This window comes from Biomphalaria glabrata, chromosome 14 (genome assembly GCF_947242115.1).
Source record: "Biomphalaria glabrata chromosome 14, xgBioGlab47.1, whole genome shotgun sequence".
In the NCBI taxonomy this organism is placed as follows: Eukaryota; Metazoa; Mollusca; class Gastropoda; family Planorbidae; genus Biomphalaria; species Biomphalaria glabrata.
Genome location: NC_074724.1, coordinates 12,703,663 through 12,717,200, shown reverse-complemented (window position 1 = coordinate 12,717,200; position 13,538 = coordinate 12,703,663). Strand labels below are relative to the sequence as shown.

General features: G+C 37.3%; 2 protein-coding genes across 20 annotated transcripts in view; both read right to left on the bottom strand.

Annotated features, from left to right (window-relative positions):
* The window catches only part of LOC106073892 (abnormal spindle-like microcephaly-associated protein homolog), a 122,446-nt gene that overhangs the window by 62,280 nt on the left and 46,628 nt on the right, over positions 1-13,538 (bottom strand). The window lies entirely within an intron of this gene.
* The window catches only part of LOC106073891 (dentin sialophosphoprotein-like), a 46,365-nt gene that overhangs the window by 18,753 nt on the left and 14,074 nt on the right, over positions 1-13,538 (bottom strand). Inside the window, exon 1 of one of the 7 annotated variants that reach the window (XM_056010585.1) lies at positions 7,070-7,136. The exons of 5 other annotated variants lie outside the window; for them this stretch is intronic. The gene's annotated coding sequence lies outside the window, so the exon portion shown is untranslated. Of the gene's footprint in view, positions 1-6,970; positions 7,137-13,538 lie in introns of those variants that run through there. One more of the 7 variants, XM_013234558.2, reaches the window with a different exon arrangement.

The window sequence follows — 13,538 nt, the reverse complement described above, 5'->3', positions numbered from 1 at the left end:
ATGTCATACTAAATGCCATACCAAATGCCTTACTAAATGCCATGCCCAATTTCCAGGGCTTTTATCGGGATTGAAAAATGATCCCAAGTCTAACCAGATTCAACGTGTGCTCTGCTGAAGGTAAGTAAAGTACGGTATGTCTTTGAGACAGCTTTTTGGAACCTGATCTAGCAAAGCGCTCAGTATTTGGTTTTCTTGTGACAGATATCCATCAGAAGAACTTGGCAAGAGCGAATAACTCAACACCCCAAAGAAAGACAAACGTGGATGTTAGGGAGAAGGAGTGTGCGTCTCTTTGCTGGTGTCATCTTAGTAGAATGGACGCCAAGTGAGTGGATAAATGAGGGGGGGGGGGAGAGAATGAGGAAAGGGGAGAGATAATGACAACATTAAATTTGGTAACGAGGACAGTGAGTTTGAACTATGTTTTTCTAATACTTTCACATCCTGTCATTTAATTCAAATATTTCAACACTGAATTTGAAACCTGCTAATGTTCAATAACAAAAGCAAAGCTAATTCTGTTTGTAAATGCAGTTACTTGGCTTGCAGAAAGATTTATGTGTAAGTTAAGTAATAAGCCTGCAACAATAAGGCATAGCTTTTGGATTAGTTCTCTAAAGCTACAACTCACCCCCCCCCCTAAAAAATACTATTAACAGTGGATTTAATCTCAATACTTTGGAATTAGCTACCAAATACTTGGATTCCGAGCTGCAAGTGGAGAAGGCCGCAGAGAAATATTCAACATGCCATTCTATTTATTATGTTTCCTTCAGGCGCGGTATCTGAGTGACAAAGTGGTTGGTTTATAAATAGGGTGTCCTGGGTTTGAATCCTGGTGAAGACTGGGATTTTGAATTTCGGGATCTTTGGGCGCCTCTGAGTCAACCCAGCTCTAATGGGTACCTGACATTAGTTGGGGAAAGTAAAGGCGGTTGGTTGTTGTGCTGGCCACGTGACTTCCTAGTTAACCATGGGCCACAGAAACAGGTGACCTTTACATCATCTGCCCTATAGATCGCAAGCTCTGAAAGGGGAAATTTACTTTTATTCATCGCTAAATATAGATAAAAGAGGGCACAATTCGTGACCATCTGAAATATCTAAAGAGCACAAATATCACAAGGCCAACATCTACAGGACTTAGAGAATCGCAGCAACCTCCCATCAAGTTAAATGTCCACGGAGCGCTATTGATTCATTAATGGTTGAAGTTTGCACTCGGATTTGAGGGGAGAAAAAAATTAAGTCAGCTCCATTGATTACGCCCCTTTAATCTGAACTTTTTTTTTTTTTTTCAATTTATTTCCCATTCTCGAAATTACGTTTTTTAAAACGTACATCTCAGATAACAAAACCAGTTCATTTGTATGCCCACCACATTCGGCAAGCTCATGAGGAGAGACGTTAAAAGGTTTGTGGCAACAATTGCTTTCATCTCTTGGGGCATTCACTCTGGAAATCGCGCAAACATCTTAGCAACACAAGTGCTTCAGACGCCCACATCGATAAGAGACGCATTCAATGCATTGAAAAGTACATGAAACTTGACGAGTCTTCTGGGGCGTTTTTCAGAGACGATATTTGACATCGTTTGTCTATTACATTTATAATAATGATGATTAGTTGAAATGATTTTTAGATTTATTTACAAGGGATGGACTTTTGCTTCTCTACGATACAAACTTCTGAAACTTGATACTCTAAAACAGCTTTACTTATACATAGCTTCACATATGTGTGTAACTTCTAGCTAAAATAACATTACAGAAAAAATCAAAGATATCATAAAACATTTTTATAAGAGAGTAAAAGTAAAGTTCCCCTATCAGAACTTGCAATCTATTGGGAAGTTGATGTCAAGATTATCTGTTTCTAGGGTCGACTCAAGGGCGTCCTAACAGTCCCGAAATTCAAAATCCCGAGAAAACTTAACAGAAGCAACTTTTCATCTCCTCACAAGGTCGTCACCAACAAAAAAAAAAGATTAAAGTTTCATTGAGTGACTTTTTAAGGCATTTTTTGCATGACCTTGACATTGAGAGGGTTTGCTGGTAATACAAACAATAAAAAAACATGGAAATACCAAGTCTAAAAGCTAGACACTTCTGAGGTTAACAAGTTCACATCCGCTGGTGTTAGCCGTAACAAGTGATTGCCGTAACCCATTGTGTTGGAAAGGTCAACATTATCGTACCGCCTATGCCGAGATTCAGCTTCGAACCAGTATGACAAAAAATAATCTCAAATAGATTTCCCAAGTATAAATCGGTTACCAGGTCGGAAAAGGTCAACTTTCTATCTCTAATTTCCGGTGTATTTTCATAAACATAGCAGATCCCAAAACACGCCAACCGGTACTCTTTCTAATTATACCACAAGTGAGATAACTACTGAAGCTGGTTGGTAGTCGAGACCACAAGTGAGATAACTACTGAAGCTGGTCGGTAGTTGAGACCACAAGTGAGATAACTACTGAAGCTGGTTGGTAGTCGAGACCACAAGTGAGATAACTACTGAAGCTGGTTGGTAGTTGAGACCACAAGTGAGATAACTACTGAAGCTGGTTGGTAGTTGAGACCACAAGTGAGATAACTACTGAAGCTGGTTGGTAGTTGAGACCACAAGTGAGATAACTACTGAAGCTGGTCGGTAGCTGAGACCACAAGTGAGATAACTACTGAAGCTGGTTGGTAGTCGAGACCACAAGTGAGATAACTACTGAAGCTGGTTGGTAGTTGAGACCACAAGTGAGATAACTACTGAAGCTGGTTGGTAGTCGAGACCACAAGTGAGATAACTACTGAAGCTGGTTGGTAGTTGAGACCACAAGTGAGATAACTACTGAAGCTGGTTGGTAGTTGAGACCACAAGTGAGATAACTACTGAAGCTGGTTGGTAGTTGAGACCACAAGTGAGATAACTACTGAAGCTGGTTGGTAGTTGAGACCACAAGTGAGATAACTACTGAAGCTGGTCGGTAGCTGAGACCACAAGTGAGATAACTACTGAAGCTGGTTGGTAGTTGAGACCACAAGTGAGATAACTACTGAAGCTGGTAGGTAGTCGAGACCACAAGTGAGATAACTACTGAAGCTGGTTGGTAGTTGAGACCACAAGTGAGATAACTACTGAAGCTGGTCTGTAGTTGGGACCCTCGTTAACCCATGATTATAGAACAACTGAAAAAGATGAGCTTTACATCTTCTTCCTCCTTTCAATAGATCGCAAAGTCAGAAAGGGTTACTCCAAGTTGAACACTAGAGTTTTGTCAAAACCAGAGAACCGCTGCGAACATTACATGAGAGATTAGCCAATGAAAGTCTTAGAAAGGGCACTATGTAAACTTGACTTAAGCTTCGAGCACTCACGCCACACGTGCCAGGTGTACAGAAGGTAAGACATTCTACATTGGCATGAGGGGGAGATAGACGTTCTAGTCGCAATATATCGCAAGTCCCTCAGGTCAGACTTCGGTACTATTTCTGTCAACTGTAGAAAAACAAAAATAGCTTGCAGGCGATTACTTTCTTTTTTTCTCCATAATTCCGGAAAGATTTTCTGTTTGTATTCTTTAAATTTAGTAATATTAAACGAAATAAAAGAATGTGAAAAACTTCATATTGAAAGATGGCAGCCAACCAAATCATAACTTTGACCTTCAAGAGAAAAACTTAGAAACTTGATTCAAAAATACTGATCACTACTTCCGTTACATGAACACCTGAGACACCAAAAAGAGTTGCTAATAATAGATTTGTATCTATGTCTAAAAATACTGCGTTTTTATTCCCGGTTCTTAAACACTTGAACTTCTGGTAATGCCTGGTCGTCAATATGCCCTGCAGTTGAGCTACAAAGGTAGCAGCAGACATTCCTAGTCTTCTTAATGACGTGTTCCATGAGCTTACAACCTTTCAATGGCGGCATCTCGCGCGCCCCTTGAACTCCCCATTATCTATGACGACATTTGTGGGTACGAGACAGGGAGGGGCAGGCAGGAACTGGAGCCCCCCACTGTGTTTACGTTATACTGCGTCAACACATCTGACATTACAGAAGGTCAGCAGGAATAACCTTGAACCCTCCAAACACCCGCATCCCTGTTTCCTCCAAACGCACGTGTGGCAATTAAATAAGCCGACGAGCATCAATGTTTGTGTGATAACTCCAAGATAATCACTTTCTTTGTCTAGAAGCCAGAGTCTGTTCTGCTTCGTCTTTAAAGCCAGTCCTACAAAGTTGTGTTGATGATAATTAACTCAAAAACACGCCAACCCATTTATGTATGCGCCTATGTAGAGACCCCTTCGAAAAAGCAGGCCAACAAATTTATGTATGCGCCTATGTAGAGTATTGTAGGGACACCCATGTAGGTTACGCTTCTGCATTACTTCATACAGACACTGGTACACATTCCATAAGCGGCACCGCGGGGAGGGAGGCTGGGGAGACGAGAATGGGCGACCGCCTAATGCCCTGCGCATAACGTAACCTTTGCGCAAAGCATGTGACGCACGTATGGCATGCATGTTCATTACAGATCTGAACATTCAGTGCCACCTTCCCTGAGCTTCACATTTTTATTGGCTCAAATCCTCACACTTTTCTTAGTTGATGGCTTTGAACATAAATGTTGACTGCCGACATCTAAGAAAAGAAAAGGGGGGGGGGGGAGATCTGTATAAAGCACTGTATCAACAATTCGTCTGTGCTCTTGTGTTTATACCTACTACAACACGTAAAAACAACTTATTTTTAGAATGTCAAAAGAACAAATTGCTTTAAAAGAAGTTTCAGTACAATCAGGCAACAGCAAATATTTTTACACACTATTCCTAATAGATGTATCTACTAAAGAAATTCGTAATAGCAAGATTTGACATTATACCTTTTATTTATAACCAAAAGAAAAAGCAATATTAGCATTCCAAAGATACCAAGTGAAATGTACAGAGATGGGATTTACAAACTTACACTTCGAGCACGTAATCTGTTCATTTTGATAGTAGGAGTCATTCCGATGCAGTAGCCTGTTGCATTTTATTATGCACACAAAAAGTGATATGAGTTTGTTTAAAGGGGAAAAGATATGACCTGGTTATTTACTTATTTTTAGTTTAATTTAAAAATCCCTTAATCCTTAACGCAGATCCGTGAATCAATAAGAATATCTTCAATATGTCAAAAGTGAAAATGAACACCGAAAAGAAAAGAGAGCCAACTTCCACAAAGAGAACACAGTGAGTTCTTTCTTTCCAAGAGTTATCAGCACCATTATCTCCCCCTTTACTTCTCAAGCCCCAGGCAGACATACAGGAATGCGATCACATTCTGACAGACTCTTTACCCCCACGAGTTTTTTTCTTTCTACACGCATATTTATAGCATTACGAATGTATAGGCGCAGTTCTTGTGGAGCTTTTCAAGAAACGTAGGGGGGAGGAAAGAATAAATATATCAGGGACAGGGAAAGGTGGAGGCCATGGAGGTCTGTGAGTGAAAGTGGGTCTAAGTTAGAGACAGAGAGAGAGAGAGAGATGGAGAGAGTGAGAGTTAGAAGGAGAGAGAAAAGAAACGAAAAAGAAAGCCTTTAAAATATGTAGGTAGAAAGGAACATAGGATTTTATTGTAAAGTAAGTTATTGTGTGTGTGTGCGCGTGTCTGTGTGTTTGTGACTGCCTGTGTGTGAAGCGTGAGTATAACTGAGAAACATCGTGCATGTATGTGTGGAGCGCTTCTTTATAGCAGAGGAAGTGATGAAAAGAAACAAAGAGAGAAAGAAGAAGAAAAAAAAGGAATGAGAATAAGAGACTGACAGGGTGATAGAAAGATGAGATAGAGAACTTGAGAGAGAGAGAGAAAGAGAGAGAGAGAAAGTTAAAGACAATATATATCAAGGAACTCCATCCACAGAATGAAGAAACTGATCAGTGCAGAGAGGTTGTGCCTTGCGCAGAACGAGAACTCACTTCCCTGACCTAGCCTCGGTCTCCTGGAGGAGTGTTTCTCCTGCTGATTTAGACAAGTTTCATTTCAAAGTCTACACACAGCATGTTTCCACGCATTCCTCCTAGTCGTATTCAACACGGTTTCATCATTTATTACATTAAAAAATCCTACAAGATGTTAAGCTGAATTAAGAAAGTATAAACCCTTGCATTGAAAAGTATTGCTGCAGTAAGTTTTAATGGGCGATTGGCTATTTATAATTATAGTTTACACAGAGATTTATTATTAAAAATGAAGTTGTTAGTTGGACAACTTGATTAGTATTAAACACAAAGTTAACTTCTGTAAATCTGTGAGTTCTAAAACATTAATTTATTTAAACGCAATTTGGTTTTGTTTAAATTAGTATCTACAGAAATATAACTGTCAAAATGTAAAAAGAATATGGCTGAGTGGAAACATATTTGATAAGATAGATATTTAAAACTGCTCATTTTAAAAATTAACAACATTGAAATCGATATGTTAGTGTTGATCAAAATTATAATTTATACACTCGTTTACTGAAGTCGGTGGAGAGACTCAAAAGATAGCAAAGCAATATTACAAAGAAAGTCTGTGTTACAAGTTACAAGTCAAACTGAGAGGCGGTTCCCAGCGATTCCACACCAAGCCAATGGATTTTTTAAAAAGTAAAAAAGTAAAATAACTGTCAAGAAAGTCGTTTTTCCAATGACAAATGACACGACCTATATAAAACTGTATGCATTGAAGAGAATTTTATAGAATCGAATAAACAAACAACTGATATTGATATTGATATCAAGTCAAACCTCATTGTTCAATAAATATAGCTTTAAAAAACAACAACTGAGGCCTAAGTATATCAACCAAGCTAACAACTTGGACAAACGGTAAATGTAAACCACACAAACTGCTTCCTGGCGAATGCCGTGTGCTTATTAATGTCTAATAAATAACATCAACCAATATCCACTGAATGGTGCATAGCTACCTATCACTTCAACACACAACCAATTGAACCCACGCTCCTGTGTGCTGACATCTATGAGCTATAACTGTGCCGGTGCACATATAACGCTGCTTGACTCACCTACATGTAATTCAAGGTGTGCCCAGGTAAACTATCACTCACAAACTACTTCTCTTAGAAGACAACAACAAAAAAAAAATGTTCAGGTTCTTCTGTTGTTTTTCGTTTAGTTCCTTGAGCAAACTGCGTGTCTCAGTGGCCAGCTGGGAGAGAGAGCTTGGGTAATTACAAGCTAGACCCAAGTCTTCATAAATACACAGTTGTTTCTAAAACATTGTGTACTAGGAGCAGGCCTTCAACACGACGATATGGCGCAGTAAATAGCATTTTAAAAAGACTGAAAGAGAGAGAGAGAGGGGGGAAGAAAGAGAGAAAGGAGAGAGAGAGAGAATAGGGAAAGTAAGAAAAAGAACAAAAGAGAAAGAAATAAGAAAGAAAAATTAAAGAGAAAGAGGCAAAAGAGATGGATAGCGAGCGTACCAAAAAGAAACAAGTGTATTAACGGCTAAAATGGGAAATAAGAGATATTGAAAAGAAATGAATACGGTGCATAAAAGAATCAAGAAGAAGATAAGAAGAAAGAATTAAAGATGCCAGTATGGGAATTTTTTATAAGACAAAAAAAAAAATTTAAAAACCGAAGTGCGTAAAGGAAGAGAGAGAGAGAGAGAGAAAGAGAGAAGAAGTGACATTGCCAGAGGGAGAGTACGAGAGAGGGCGTGAGAGTTTGACAGAGAGGTGGAAAAGAGAAAATGGAAAAAGGGAGAAAGAATTCGGACAGAGATAAAGATGGAATAGAAAAAAACAAAAAGGAGACAAGGACAGAAGGAGAGAGAGAGAGAGAGAGAGACAAAGTGAGAGAATGAAGGTGTGAGACAGAGATATAAGAAACATGAATGATATAGAACTATTATATCAGTACTTGAAACTGTTCTCAGTTAAAAAAAACAAACATCTCGCTCCAACAAAGTCACCACATAACAAAACAAGCAGAGAAGCGAGAACTTCACTAACGCTCTGAGACCATCGATGACGTCAACCATGGCTAGCGCTACATCCTTTCAGGTGTTCCAGAGTAGGACATAAAACATTCTTCAAGTGAAATCCCAGAGACGTCTTGACCTTTATCTCAATGGCAGCATCTAGGCAAGCTGCCCCCCCCCCTCACCCATCCCTTTCACCGAACCCATCCGATTCATTCACACAAGACAAGAACCCTCACCGCCTAGAGGGGTTGACATCTACTTACAGTCGTCTTCCTCGAGAGCCGACACGTGCAAACCACGTGACCAGAGAGCTATTTTAGCGTTTTCTTTTTTTTTTCCAAGAGTAAAAGGGCTTAAAAAAAAAAAAGAAACTTGGAATGTAGAAACAGTGATTTTACTCAAACCCTTCAAAACTTTTTATAGTAATTATTTTTTAATTTAGTACTCAGGTAACCAGACAGTTTGAGATTATGCCTCTATCGGGTCGCCAACCTAGTGTAGTAAAGGTCTTCTATGTTATACACCTTATTTATGAAGTTGTCTGAGATAGTGACTTGAATAGCCCTGTCTAACAACGAAAAGCAAAGACGGCAATGAAAAGACACTGTTAGCTAGCAAGCTAAATGAAAGTGTTATTATTAGTGTGTAAACAAATCATTACAGTCACATTCGAAGTAGATGTTGTTCGTTAGATCTACATGTTATATAATTCAATGTCACTACCTGCTATTTGGGATTGGTTAATAGATCTACCTGTCATATGTTATTATTCACTAAATCTAACTGTTGTATTTCATTGTTTACCAAATCTACCTGTCATATGTTATTATTCACGAAATCTACCTGTTGTATTTCATTGTTTACCAAATCTACCTGTCATATGTTATTATTCACGTAATCTACCTGTCATATGTCATTATTAACTAAATCTACCTGTCATATGTTATTATTCACTAAATCTACCTGTCATATGTCATTATTCACTAAATCTACCTGTTGTATGTCTTTGTTTACCAGACCTACCTGTCATGTTATTATTCACTAAATCTACCTTCTATACGTCATTTTTACCAGACCTACCTGTCATATGTCATTATTCACTAAATCTACCTGTTGTATGTCATTGTTTACCAGACCTACCTGTCATGTTATTATTCACTAAATCTACCTTCTATACGTCATTTTTACCAGACCTACCTGTCATATGTCATTATTCACTAAATCTACCTTTTATATGTCATTGTGTGCCTGACCTACCTATTGTATATGATTGTTTACTGAAATGGCGACACTCTCAATTCGTTTCTAAACAAATTACATAAATCTGTGGAGACCAATGGACCTCATTCACCAATCGTAAGCAAACAACATTTAACCACGTGATAATATTGATAAAACAATGAAAAAAACGTATCACGTGACAGCCTTTATGGATTACGTTATTTGTATAGAAGAGATAGAGAACCACGTGGCTAAATGTTGTTTGTTTACGATTGGTGAATGAGGTCCATTTGAACAAAGTTCAAGTCAACATAGAAAAACTTTCAAACTAGAATGTCATTATGAAGTTAAACTTGAATTAATCCCGTATTTTTTTTTAAAAAAGCAAGTTTCTCTTGTCAACAAAACATAGCATGTTCATTCATAACAGAGAAAAGCTGCGCCACAACAAAAAAATCCGGAATTTTCACCGGAACAAATCAAAGACTGTCATTACTATTTTTATTGTTCAATTGTATGTTAAAATAATTCTTTACACACAAATTAACTGTACGGGTTTAAAAAAAAAATGACAGGATCTTAAATCCCCTTATCAATACACTCACACACATGCAGACACGCTACAAATGAACATTTCTTTTATAAAAGTTCAGAATCGAATTTCAATAAAAAAAAAAAGTATTAAAAGAAGAAATAAAAGACACAGAAAATATCAGCTTTAAGATTATTCTTGGAAAATTATACATAAATTATTGCCCAAAGGGAAGACAGACATTTGATCCAGAACTTCGTTTTTAAAAGACATTGTAAAACATAAAATGAAGGCCATCTTCTCTCTCTCTCTCTCTTTGTCTCTCTCTCTCTCCTGAAACTGAAACTTTTGAAACAAACAGATTACAAAATATAAAATGTACTTTTTAAATTGTTGAAAGAAATTGGTTTTCTCTTGACTAATCTCTTGAAGAATTGTCTGTAGAGAAGTAACGAAAAAAAAAGAAAGACAATTGACATTGAAGAGTATTTGTAAACAAATGTTTGTCGTATGTATATGTTGGACAAACAATAGATAAATGTTACGTTTTTTTTAAAAATATAAACACATATGACCTTTTTTTAGTTTACAAATCTTATATTAATTCACTTTGTCTGTCTGTCTGGTAAAAGGTTTGTACACGTTATTTTTCCCACACACAATCTCGGATAAAGCTTTGTAGAGAGAAAAGTTTGAAATTAACAAAAGATGACTATAAAACCTTCTATTTTCATTTAAACAAAAACACATGGTAAAAATATTTGTAATCGCACAGATTTATTATCGTTAATCTAGATCTATTTTCAATTACATGACGGATCCGAGCAAATTGATATAACTACATTTAATATAAGCTTTGTTTTTTAATGAAGTATTTGTTTAAATGTTTTTCTTGTTTTTCTACTCAATCTGTAAAGATACAGATTCAACAAGCCTATCTTACAGTTTCAACAAGCCCTATCTTACAGTTTTAACAAGCCTATCTTACAGTTTTAACAAGCCTATCTTACAGTTTCAACAAGCCTATACTACAGTTTAATAAGCCAATCTTAGCTTGCTTGAAAAAGTAGGAATTCTACTAACTTTCTCTCTCCCCCCCCCCTCTGCCAGATCAACACACACACACACACACACACACACACATAGATGGCGTGGAGATCTAAAACTACGTCTGTGACGAGGATCCAAAGCAAAACCATTTCGCATCAAGTCACATTTAATCCCGGCCATTAGCCAAGTTTGACTAAAGGGAATCAAATCTTGAGACTCGAGAAACATTTTGTCAAGAAAAAAACTTTTTTAAAAAAGTACACGACGTCTAGCAGTAACATCATAATACAAGTGATTTGGCGAGGGGTTTTACTCCAATACTGTGTTCGGTCTGAGCAGTGGTGTTGCTGGGGGTAGGGTGTAAACGGTGCCGACCACATCGAACGAAAGCAATGAAAGAGTAACACAAAAGTGAAAAAAATGTCTGAATCAACGCAACCCACATTAAAGAACCACGACACATTTTCATGTTTCGTAACAATCAATTAGATGATGAGTTCTATGTATCAAAATATTATGAAAACAGCGACAAATTTTATTGGCACATTTTTGCTTTGGGTGAGGGGAGGCAGGGGGCGGCATTATAAACTGATAGCACCGGCTAAACCTAACCCTAGCGACGCCTCGGGATCTAAGCTATCTATTGTCAGAGGACCTCTTCTCAATGTTCTCTTAAGCTCTGTTTTCCTACTTTCCTATTGCGAGCTGTAATCTTTTCGTTTAATGGCAGTAGGCAAAGTGGAGTCCCGGTAGATGGCGCTAATGGATCTGGGCTAGTGGGTGTGAGAAATGTATGCGTGTTGAGGGGGGGGGTGGCTAAATATGTAAAGTTTCTGGCACAAACTTGTCATAAATAGCATGAATTATGTATAAGCTACTGAGAGCTAAGAGCATATTGACATATCAAAAGGTCTGTGTAATATTTTGAAAATTGAATCAAATGAACTGAGTGTGTGTGTGTTTCTATGGTGATGGTGGCAAGACGTTAGCTGTTGGTTAAGTGAATGATGCAAGATAAACAGTATTGTCGTCAGCGGACTTAGATAGGAAAGACGACTCCAGATTACTAGAGTAAAATGACGTGTTATTGTAGTGAATTTGGAATACTATTTTATATTACTACTAAAGTCTATTATAAGTATTATAATTTCATCTCAAGATGAATTAGTCTATATTGTAATAAAAGTAATATTTAGTTCTGTTTACAAAGAAGTTACTCAAGTTATTCCAAGTCTTATAAGTAAGAGATAATACCCCTACAGCGTTTTAGTTGTCTACCGGCAGTTGGGTGCTACAACTTAAAGACCGCCAACAACAGATTCAAGTTTTTTTGTTAAAGTTAACTTCACATTAAATATTTATTCATTCTTATGTATTTATAAATTAATTCCTTTAAGAAAATTTATTTATATTTCGTAAACAACTAATGTTAATGAGTTCCTGCAGTAAAAAAAATATGTTCTTTAGTGTACAAATGAATATTTCCCGTCTCAAAACTTTAAAGTATGCTCTGGAACATTCATATTGGGTTAGTGCCCACACGCTGTTGTATTCGCCTTTAGAGTGCATAAGATATTAAACTCTGATTTGATCAACTGCATTTCAAAGATATATCGCAAATAATAATGTTTTGTACTAGTTTGTTCACCCGAAGACACTTGGGAAGGTCACTAAAGGGGAGAAAAGAATGAAATTGTTTTCCATTGCTCTCCCTTTGTCTATTTATAGAAGAGCAGGACTTTCAGATTTATATATTATTAAAATGTGTCGCAAAACTTCATAAGGAAAACGTTAGCGGCGACGACAGCGGGTGTGAGTGAATGCCAATGTCAAGGCCGACACAGAGGTACTCACTCACACTCTATTGACTTTTTGTTCCGGAGAGTCTAATCAAAAGTCTTGGTATTCTGTGAGAGAGTTAAGCACAAAAGACCTACTGCTCTCCTGGGGGATAAACTCAAGAAATAGTCTCGCTATCCCCACAATGAATTTATAATCAAACAAAACAAAAAAAAGAACATTCTTCTTAGTTTATCGTTTAGTTTCAACGTTTCTTTTTGGTTTCGCCTTTTTCTATGATACTAGTAAGAAAATTGGAACTTTTTTTTATTATTGTTTGGAATTACAGCGATCATAATTGTCTAACTTGAGTGAGGCTGTGGATGTCGCTAGTGACCAATCTTTGTGGGGATAACAGGGAGGATCGAAATAAATCAAAGTAAGTCTAAGTGAATAAGTAAGTATTAGTATTGCATTCGTGGAATGTGTGGCTGAGAGGATTAAACCGCATGGCTACGTCATGGCTAACTAACAAGTGGGCTTGTGTTCGAATCCCAATGAAAATGTATATTGTTATTATTTGTAACTTTGATTGCCTTTTGTAGCACTTGTGCTTTGTGGTAAAACAAATAGAATGGTTCAATTGTTTGCTGAGAGCCTAAAGGCAGCAAGGAAACCTTCTCCCAGATATCCACTTCCCCCATTGGCCCACAAAAGAGATTGGGCCATAGCGCATAGAGCATGAGAAATGCCCTGTATAAAAGCAATTTAAAAAAATAAAAATTAAAATATTTTTTTAGCTTAGATTAAGTTTTTCCAAAATCGCACATAATTGAATGAAAAAAAAAGTTGAAATATTGACAACGGTCAGTTTTTGAAAAGGTTAAAGATTACGCCCTGTCACAGACTCGTTTGAGACTCACTGTGACATGAAGTGATTTCGTAGTCCCTTGATTATCTT